Source organism: Aegilops tauschii, chromosome 2 (genome assembly GCF_002575655.3).
Source record: "Aegilops tauschii subsp. strangulata cultivar AL8/78 chromosome 2, Aet v6.0, whole genome shotgun sequence".
In the NCBI taxonomy this organism is placed as follows: Eukaryota; Viridiplantae; Streptophyta; class Magnoliopsida; order Poales; family Poaceae; genus Aegilops; species Aegilops tauschii.
This window is the reverse complement of record NC_053036.3, coordinates 73,605,976-73,616,977: the sequence shown is the minus strand read 5'-3', so window position 1 is coordinate 73,616,977 and position 11,002 is coordinate 73,605,976. Positions and strand designations below refer to the sequence as shown.

General features: G+C 43.2%; 1 pseudogene; it reads right to left on the bottom strand.

Annotated features, from left to right (window-relative positions):
- Positions 1-458: 458 nt before the first annotated feature.
- Positions 459-10,250, bottom strand: LOC109778250 (uncharacterized; annotated as a pseudogene).
- Between the last annotated feature and the right edge of the window lie 752 nt (positions 10,251-11,002).

The following is an 11,002-nucleotide window of genomic DNA, read 5'->3' as shown; positions in this document are numbered from 1 at the left end:
CGCGCGAGGTTTGGACGGCCATACTTCCGCGCTGCAACCTAGTAGTTCACAGGACGCCGCAAATGGACGCCCTGCAGGAATGGTGGCCTGACGCTCGTCGCCGACTCTCAAAACTGGCACGCAAAGGTTTCGACAGCATCGTGCTCCTCATCGTGTGGAGCCTATGGATCGAGCGCAACGCCCGGACATTTGACAACTCGCTGAGCACGGCCGCGCACGTGTGCACCGGCATTGTGGCTGAAGCCGACTTATGGAGTAAAGCTGGCGCTGTGGGGTTGCAATCCTTCTTGAGATAAATGATTAAGTGGGATAGAAGGCACCTAGTTGTTACCACTAGTGCACTGCCGTTCTCCCAACCCCGTTGTGGGGTCTGTAACACCTTGTAAATCCTTCTCGCTCTAATATATCGACACGCAAGTCTTTTGCGTGTTCGCAAAAAAAAAATACTAGTACTACAGATCGAGTGCATTCAGCCATATTTACACCACACCATCAGTCAGTACCCCATGAAGTCCACATTAGCACAAGACATTTGCATTCTTGGGACGGCTCCAAAAGAGAATAACAGGCATGCATACCCTGGAGATAGCAACAGAAGAGAGCCTCAACTTCACCAGGAACGTCTGATCCCAAGTGGGCTAAGGCACCCCAGCTCTCCGGTGCAAGGAGGGTTCTTCACTGCCTCTTGGGCTTCCCTGCAACGAAAAATGTTTCGGGGGTAAGCAATGTGAGGGTGAGACATCTATACGGCTCGTTTTCCAGAGATTGGTCATAACAAAGGCATATCAAGATACAGAAACAGTTTATCAATTTATCGAAGTGATCAAGCAGGTCGGGCTGCACAGGATTCCTTGCAACATGAACACATGCAACAATTACCATAGAGCTTCAAAAAAAATTCTTACCTTAGAGCATTTGCAATGACAGCATTTGCAGGATCCAGTTCCAAGCCATCCGCAAACGCCCGAGACGCGTCTTCATAGTCCTATGAGTAGACACCAGAGGATGATCAATTTCATGGTCAAAAAAGAAAATGATCGCAATTAATTTGCTCATTTTACCTCTAGAAACATTAAGGCTGCCCCTAGTCGATAGTAACCTTTGGGCCAGAGAGGTCGCAACATTGTGCACCTAGTAGCATCGGAGAGAGCGTCTTTTCCTCTTCCCGAGCGCAGCAGACAGAAACTCCTATTTGCTAGGAGGATTGCAAGATCTTCTGCACTTGGCTCAAAATTCATTGCCTACAGTAGACCAATCACATGCAGATTTTATTACTACAAGGGAGTTGACATAACAGATAACACAGTAGCAACATTTTCATTAACACCCCAACATTTCCAATAATCCAGATCGAGTCAGAGAGAAACCGTTCATTTTCATGAAATCAAATACAATATTTTTTACAGAATTTTCACGAAAGATACATGGAAAAATATACTGATTTTCTTACAAATTAAATATACACTTTCAGAATTTTGAATACCTTTTTGGATGTGCACATGCCACATGATTTCTCTTACTAAAATATACGCAGGTTTTTATATAGGTAAGTAATCTGCCATCTGCCATGGTCACCTTCCATTAAGTTATTTTTAATAAAGAAATACCATATATATATATGTGTGTGTGTGTGTGTGTGTGTGCGCGCGCGCGCGCGCGAGATCGTAAGTTACTGGAAGACCACAAAACCACATACATGTTACTTTATTATCATTTTGCATGAAGCTCCAATTTTTTTACAAGTATTCAAAAAATATCATCAGCCACTAGCTATTCCGACTGACTGGAAGTTTGGGTAAGAGGTTTATGCATAAAGATTAGAACATATACTAAAGAAGGAGATCAGGTGTAGCTGCTAATATAACTGGATGATAATAGCAACTGTGAGCACAATCCAAACCATATTTTGAGGACAGACACGCAAAACAACTGCTAGAGCATGCAGCTAGAGTCCATGCAAATCTGCGCTTTGTTTCACTGAACAGTTGACTAGGATTGAACCTTTTTGGGCTCTTCAAAATGTGAAGTACATAGCAAGAATGGTTATTACTTTTCTTGCATACATTTCAGCAATTGCAAGCATGTGTATAATTGAAACCGTAACTATCATAATCATCTAGGCTCACTGACTTACACAAGTATATAGCTCTGCCGCTATCATATATTCCTTTCTCTTAAAGCCTCTGTAGCTTGCAATTGCAGTTCAGCTCTTTTCTTAACACATAGATGTATATCCTGATCAAAAAATATTTTTGGTCAAGACATATATACAGAACAAACAGCGAAAAGAAGCTTCACTTGGAATCTTAGTCCCTAGCGATGACATCAAAACATCCTCAAACCTGGGGCGCTTATCCATAACATTTTTCCTTTATTATGAATATATATCACTAGATGATACCTGCACGTTGTTGCATGAATGTTTTGCAATATGTTTCAATGAGATTTGGTTGTATGGGAACTAAAACAAAAAAAATACATATAACTTATTGTGTTTGATTATTTTATACTCCCTCCGGTCCTTTTTACTCTGCATATAAGATTTGTCTAAAGTCAAACTTCATAAAGTTTGACCATATTTATATGAAAAAATATCAGCATCTACCATGATAATGTTGTACAATATGAAAATTTAACTCATGACGCATCTAGTGATATCGATTTCACAATGTGAATGTTAATATTTTTTTCTATAAAGTTGGTCAAACTTTACGAGGTTTGACTTCAGACAAATCTTATATGCGGACTAAAAAGGACCGGGGGGAGTAATTGCAAAAAAATTATTAAATTCTCATGCAAATTTGCATGTTGAATCGGGCTTTTTTCTATGCATGGTTGCATGTTGAGGCGGACCTATTCCCATGCATGTTGCATGATGAGGTGGCATGCTTGTATGTTGAGAGAAATGAGTTAGGAGGCTTGCTATTTAGATATAGAGGATTAGAACGCATTACTGCATGAGCACAGCAGCAGAAGAATGGAAGACTACTTTTCGACAAATAGTGGATTTTATTAGCTCAAAAAGGAGCATCAAGAGGATACAAACCCAAAGAGCACACACCCAGCCTCTGCATAGCTAGGATGCACACAGCCAACACCAGCAAACGCACACAAAAACACGCCGGCTAATAGCAAAGTCATATAAGACCGAAACATAATACTCCCTCCGTCCAAATATTATGGAACTGTAAGTGACTGTAGAAGGAACTACATACCTTCGGCTTCAAACCACATGATTTCACATGACAAATAATTCCATCAACACTCCAATCCGGCAACGTTGAAATGGTAGAAGCTAAAGGAAATAACATCTCAACCATATCCCTTCTGCCTCCGAGGGCAGCAATTTCAATTTCAGTTGTACCAAACTGCAAAGAGTAAATGAGATGGTTGATTTCATGTTTCATTATCATTAAATAGAATATCCAGTGTGCTAGCAAAGAATTTCAACATTAATAGTTACGATTCAAAGTCTACAGTATCAACCAAATGGCTAGATGGGCTTTGAGTAAATCAAAATGCAAGGACAAATGACGGAACAGTGCTGTCCATACTTCTCCACTAAATTCAGAAAATGTAGGTAAGGTTAACTCCTGTAAAATAGAAAAATATTAATCCAAAGCTCACACAAATGTGTTTTTTTAGATTGCATTAATTTGTCAAAACAGAATACAAAGAATATGCCATCAACACAACAACATACATTGAAGTCTTTGCAAAAATTAGCATTATGTGTCTAGTTGACAAGGCAATGAAGCTGGAGAATTTCGCGATTGAAAAATAAAAAAAAATATGAAAATTCTGCAAGGCACTCCGCAAAGAGATAATTATACACGATGGTGATTACTAAGGATTCCTGCAAAAACAAAGAGCAGAGAGCCCTATGCCAGTCTTCCATGGGGAGCAAATGGAAAGTTCAACACCTAGAAGAACTGCAGCAGATCTCTACTGACCATAGCAGTGCAAAACATTATAATGGTGATGTGCTCACTACACGGTAAACATGTGGGTCTACGTTCATTTTGCCTCTACCTAGAACCTAACATGTCCCCACTGAGGCAAAAACATTCAGCCAAATACCAACAAAGAATATGCATTAAAAGTAGATCACGAAGGCAGAGGAGGAGGAAACAATATAAGACTCAGTGACTCACTGGATCAGGAATATCGGGGTTAGCACCAGCATCTAGTAAGCACTTCATGATACCAGGTAAGCCAATGTCCGCAGCTACCATCAGGTAAGTATAACCACTATGGTCAATTTTATTCACATCAGCACCAGCCTGTGTAAATAAATCATAGTTTCATTTGAGTAAATGCTTGAGATGTCATCTGCAGAAAATGTACGCGCCAAGAAATGAAGCTGGATCTATAGACTGCACTAAAGGAAGCTCCATAAATGAAGAAAGATTACTGACCTTAATGAGTAGCTTCACACATTCCAGCGATTTGGAAAGTATGGACAGATTTAGCGGGGTGCTATGAAGGTTGAGAATCTTATTAGGCTGTGGAAGGTAAAAAAATCAATTTCTTCACTTGCAAAAAACAGAGTAGAGAGGAAATAAAATAAGCCTATTGTGTGTTACATATATTGGCATTTATCAATGGAAAACAAGCAAGGATTCTTGATTTATCTATAGAAAATAGACATGTATTTACAGCAATTCTGAGGAAATGAGCATGTTTCACTTTCAAGAGAATTGCTTATGGTCAAACATTGTATAAATGTTTTGCTTTGTGCCAACATAAACTCTTTTGGTTTAGGTAGAGTGCAAGTACTGACGGACCGCAATATTACCATTTCTCATTCCAATGCATGATAGTTACGGACTGGAGACACAGTCGCTTAGGGCCTAGGATTTCCTTTTGCGCGGCCAAGGAGAGAACCCCGAGAAAGTGGTGACTTACATCTGCATGATGCTCCAACAAAATATTCACCGCGCCATCTTGACCAACAGCAGCGGCAGCATGCAATGGGGTCCTGTACACAGAATCGAAACAATCCACATCAATTCCAGCTGAAAGCAGCAGTTCTAGTATTTCACATTCTCCTAGAAATAAAGTTTGTAGAAAATTCAGCAAGATAAGCTTATTTTGCAAAAGGTAAAAATAAATGAAAGAAGCCTTCAAATGTGATAACCACCAGTTCCAATGATCATGTCCCGGACCAAATTTCCAAATGCAGTATGGTTTAGAATATTTGACTTCTCGTTGGTTTTCAATCCAAATATAGGCAGTAGCAAAAAAAAATGAATTTATGAGCAAACAAGGCCAGATTAATAACACTTAGTAACAGAGTACTGGAAAGCAAATTGCTTTATACTAGATGATACCCCGCGCGTTGCTGCGGGAATTGCTTGCAAATGTTTTGATGAGATTTTGCTATATGAACATGAATAGAAAATGAGCATATGTATGTAAAAGAACATAGGTAAGTGCAAAATAGTTTAGAACATCACTTGGTACCTTAAGTCATCCGCATTTTGATCACCAAGAATAAAAAACTACTATATATGTATGCTCAAAATGAATTGGTGATAGCATCATAAAGTTTCCCAGCTTGTCCGTTGCACTGATAAACTTTAGTTTGCCATTTCTTAAGCTTGAAAATGTTCGAAGACAGTAGTACCAAGAACCTGTTGTAAGCATAACATTCACAGTTTCAGACTGCATGTAATTGTAAACAAAAAATATAGTAGAAGAGAACCTCAAAATTAATACAATACTAAATTATCCTGCAACGTCGGCCATAACAAATCGTGCATATATTCTATTCAATCATATAGACTGTAAAGAAGAATAGACCTGCAGAGGATGAATGTAGAGAGAAACTTGCCTCCTTCCTTGCCGTAGCTGACATGCCATCCTCGGACCCTGGTACAGGACTAACAGAGCAACTCAGCTTCTGACGTGCGTGCAACCTGAAGCTCGGGCGGCAGGGCAAAGAAGCCGTCCAAAAGTGCGAGAGGCCACGCCCGCCGGCGACCAAATACAATTCGAGGCTGCATGACTTCTCCTAAGAATTATTCCTTACATCATCACCATCTGCCTCATTGACGTGAGCCTTAGCACCTCGAGTGTCCTTGCAGCAGTGACAGTAGAACATGAATACGGCCATGGACCTGATCCTTCCCGAGGTCATCCTGCTGGATCCCGCACGAACTGGGGCAACAACTGGGATGGCCACGTCCGCCGCGTTCTCTGCGTATGCTGGATGTCGCACGAACTGGTGCAGCGATGGGGATGGCAACGCCTGCCGCGTTCGATGCCGCTGCCGCGAGGATGACACAGGGCCTAGGAAAGGCATGAGGGAGCGGCTGCTGGATCCCGCACGAACTGGAGCTGCGACGGGGATGGCCGCGTCCGATGCGTCGTCCAGTGCAGCCGCCGCGAGGAGCACCCGGGGTCGAGGGTCTACTACCGGCTTGGGGAGGCCGGCGGCGAAACCGTAAGAGAAGCCCAAACAGAACAACATCGTGAGGCATGGGGAAAAGATCGGTCCCTTTTTTATCGGTGGGAAATGCATGAGGTGTAATGGAGCGATGGGCTGGGCTTCCGTCGGGCTTCTTTTATCGGTTAGTACACTGACTCTTAGGTTACAGAAGACCAAAAAGGCCTCTTCCGTTTCCAGAGAGTTGATTCATACTATGATTCAATGCTGACGTGATGAGCTCCATGGCAAAAATAATAAAGTGTAAGTGATGATGTGGCAAGGCTGCTGAGGTGGATAGTTTGCATGTCAAGAAAAATAGGTTAGTGGGGATAAACTATTTAGGTATTATAGATTCCAATCCTCAAAGTTGTTCTACAGAAACTCGGTGTTTCTTGTTTATTCCACCCTCCAAATCACATATGTCTGAACTTGGTCAGTGGATGTCAGCACCATGAAGAGGTGGCCACAGGGCACCAACTAAAGTTGGATCAGCGCCACGATCTAGAAGATATTTTGTGATAGCAGCTGTCCCATAAGGGCATCTCCAATGCACGGGCGCTTATTTGGGGGCTTGCGTTAAAAAGAAAATTAATTTAGGGGGAAGCACCGGTGTAAGCGACTGGGCTTGCAATGCACGAGCGCTATTTGAGCGCTTATCTGATTTTCTTTTCTTCTGGACGAACGTGTGAAGCGCCCGTCCCTCCAACGCACAAACCGAAGCGTCGACGCCACCGTCTGACCGAACAACGAACCAGCTCTGCTAGCCTGCTACCCACTCAGCTCAGTCCTCATTCAGCTAGCTCTCTCCTCTCGAACTCTCCACACCCTTCTGCACAAGACCATCTCTCGTCAGATCCAGCGAGTGGGACAAGATCTGCAGGCCGACCTCCCCCACCCTTAGATGGCAGCCACGGCGAACGGCGGCGCGCGGCCGGAGGAGGCAGCAGCCCGCCTCTTCCTCCATGGAGACGAGGCCGGATAGGATGGCGGCGAGGCTGACGGATAGGAAGAGGGCGCCGTGTGCACGGAGGAGGAAGCAGCCGCGCCGCATGGGCATGGGAACGAGGCCGGGCGAGCTCGCGTCGAGGCTGATGGTCAGGAGGGGGGAGGAAGCAGTAGAGTAGAGCAGGCAGCAGCCGCGCCTTCCGGCATGGAGACGACTCAGACGAGGCCGGGGGAGCTCGCGGTGAGGCTGGCGGATTGGAAGGTGGGAGGAGGGAGCGGCACTCGAGCACGAGGCGTACAGGACGACCAAGCTCACCCGACAGCGCCATCACATACGGCGTCGAGGTAATCTCCGTACCCCTCGCTGTACTAATCCCTGAATTATTGATTTGGTTGGTGTTGAGATGCACACATGAAACTATATATGGGGATCTGTAGGCGCCATGTTCTTTCTGGATAGAACAATACTTGCATGAAGGAAATTTTAATTATCATATGAGAACAATATTTGGTGATCTAAACTTTTGGCATATTCCAAACTGACTGATCTTTGATTTACATAGTCCTAAAAAGAAATTCGGGGAATTGCCAAAAAAACTCGCAAAAAAACAAATTTGGGGAGTACAACTTGGAATGAGAACAACAATTATTATCTAAATCATGGCTTTTTGACTCGACAGTACATTGCATTCCACTGGGGATAGTTCCGTATGAACATCCACATGTTGAGAAATTTGAATGATTGATTTTGTTCTAACCTATACATCTATAGAGATTTGGAAACCAAGTCCTGGTTATATTGTCCAATAGCTCTGAATGCATCGTCAACCCTGCGCCACATGCCATCGAATAGTAGAATTTCTGAGCTCATCTTACTCCAACGGCATTTGATTTGGATAGGTTGTCTTCTTCGATTATCGGCGGTATTTGCGTTATATTCTTCAGCGACTTGATTCCAAAAATCCCGTGCAGTGTTTTCATTGCCAATAACAAAATCAGTGGGAACATTTAACCAAGCATTTACCTACTCAATTCAGAAAATGTTGTTAGGCCAAGCTTTTCATGATATAGTAACTACTAATAATTAAACAAATGACTTACCAGGCATAGATTATCCTCTTCGGTCCATTGTAAGTGTATGTCTCCGATGTTGGCATGGCCGATATCCATTGAAAGATGTGATGTGTATGAACAAAAACTTGTACCAGATTTGAGTAGGATTGTGCTTGTGTATGAGCAGAAATTTTTGGGATGGGCGTGGAACTGGAACCTGCAACTAGGACTATATATAACGAGATAGCTTTACTGCATGCATGATTTAGTCAGCATTGCATGCATGATTTAGTTAGGCCGATTTAACCGTGTATGACTGAAAGAACGGTTGAAGTAACTTGGCATATATTTTTCTAACTTTATCTCACCGTGCTTTCAGGTTTTAAGATTGGGATCTTTGTCCCTGTTGGGCCAGCTTGGCAACCACAAGCATTTCATTTTTACACATTTATTTTGTATCAATTCAATTTTTATTGTAACTATTCAGGTTTCATGTAGATTTATAATAGATTGACAAGCTCTATAGTTTATTCTAGATTATTGTTGTGCGTGAAGAGGAAAGAAAAGAATTATTTGTCCAGCTGCAAAACGAAATCATCTAAGTTAGTTGAGTAGAGCTGGTTTTTAGTACAACGACCAGCTGAGTTAGTTGAGCGGTTGCCGATTTGTAGCGCTGTAGGTAGCGCCCGTTGCCAGATCCGAACGGAGAAAAAGGGTTGCGTGAAAAAAAATAGGCTAAGCGCTCGGCGACTGGCTCGGCATCGATGCCAGCCCAAATCCTGGGATCGGGGGGATTTGACCAAATCGGACGGGAATCGAACCCTGGCACCGATTGTAAGCGCCCCCGTTGTACATGCCCTAAGATGCAGAAATGGCCAGAGTTGTATCACCTGCAAAATAAATAAATGAACATCAGGAGGCCAGGAAACAAATAAAGGTCCTACATTGAACAAATAAGGTTTGTTCATAGAGAAGGCCCCTGATCAGTTACTGTTTGGATCAGCAGCGCGCGCTTTCGGGCATCCCAATAGACCGAAACGAGATGCTAGGAGGTGCGAAATTGACGGGGAGAGAGGGAACCAAATGAACCTGAGAAGGTGCGCTGGTTGACGTCGACGCGGAGGTCCTCGACGAGGCACCGGCAGACGTCCAGCCGCCCGTTCATGGCCGCCAGAACCAGCGCGCGCGACCAGATGCCGTCGTCCGCCACGACGCCCGCCATCTCTGGGCAGATGATGATCGAGCCGAATGAGGAGAGGAACCCTAAGGGTACGGACTACGGACAGGAGGGGCAGGAGCAGTAGTAAGGGCTGGTTGTTGCTAGTACCTTTGAGGAGGCGGAGGTTGCCGTCGAGAACCCCCTGCAGGACCGGGTGGTGAGGCTCCGTCGCCTCCTCCATGGCGAGTCGACACGGGCTTGCGGGTAGGCGGAGAAGACGACGACGGGTCAGCACTCGAGGCTTGACTCCAGTCAAGAGCAGTCGCACGAGGGTTGTGACGAGTGGACTGGAATTTTTTTTCCTTGATATCTTTTTTAAGGCTTTTTTCTTGATATCTTTTTTTAAGGCCTTTTCCATGATATCTACTCCCTTCGTACAGAAATACTTGTCGTGGAAATGGATACAAATGAATGTATCTAGAACTAAAATATATCTAGATGCATCCATTCTTCGGACAAGTATTACCGGACGGAGGGAGTACGTACTAGTGGAGTGCATTTTATCCCTCGTGCCCAATGATCCTTCTATTTAAAAATAAAAAGGTTTTTTTCTTCGGTGCACCTCTTAAAAAATTGCATGAATTTTCAAGTTACTCTAAAAAGGCGATTATCATATTAGCCTGCTAGATTGATTTAGATACAAATGATTATGTTATCTTATTTATTTAAGGGTACCTATCTAATCTTCACATTTAATCTGCATCGAAATCCATCAACTTTTCTAGGAGGGTGTGCCGAAGAAAAGTTCAATAAAAAAACATATTTACACACTTCTAGAAATCGTGGGAAAATACATTGAGTAAACATATGAGTGGTGTTGAATCTTTGTGTCAAAACATATATTGTATTTGCGAATCAGTATGTGCATTGTACTGGAATTGTGTTTGTTGCCCTTCTCTTTTTTTACAGATTACAAATAAGCAAATTTGGGCACCAATCTACCATGACACACGACTATCAATCAATCAATGTATATGTATAAATATTATCAAGATTTTTGGGAAAAGTGTGTACATGAGTTTGTTGGTAACGAGATCACATGGACCTTCGAGCACGGAATCGCTCCTCCAGGGTCAAATGCACCCGCGGTCAACCGACAATCATGGGAGTGCGCTGTGCAAAGTTTAGTTGGGATCCGAGGGTACGCAGGCACGCACATAAAGAAGTTGCTTGCACACGCGATACAAAATGAAGGGGTGTGCACATGCATCGCATTTTTCAACTCTCTTTTCGTGTAAAGTTGAAAAACCATTTTCACCGCTCCAATCAAGAAGAAAAACGCTAACAACGTCGGCAAGGGTTGGAGGTGTTAAACTGTGATCCAAATTATACCGTATTGGACTAGACGTAGT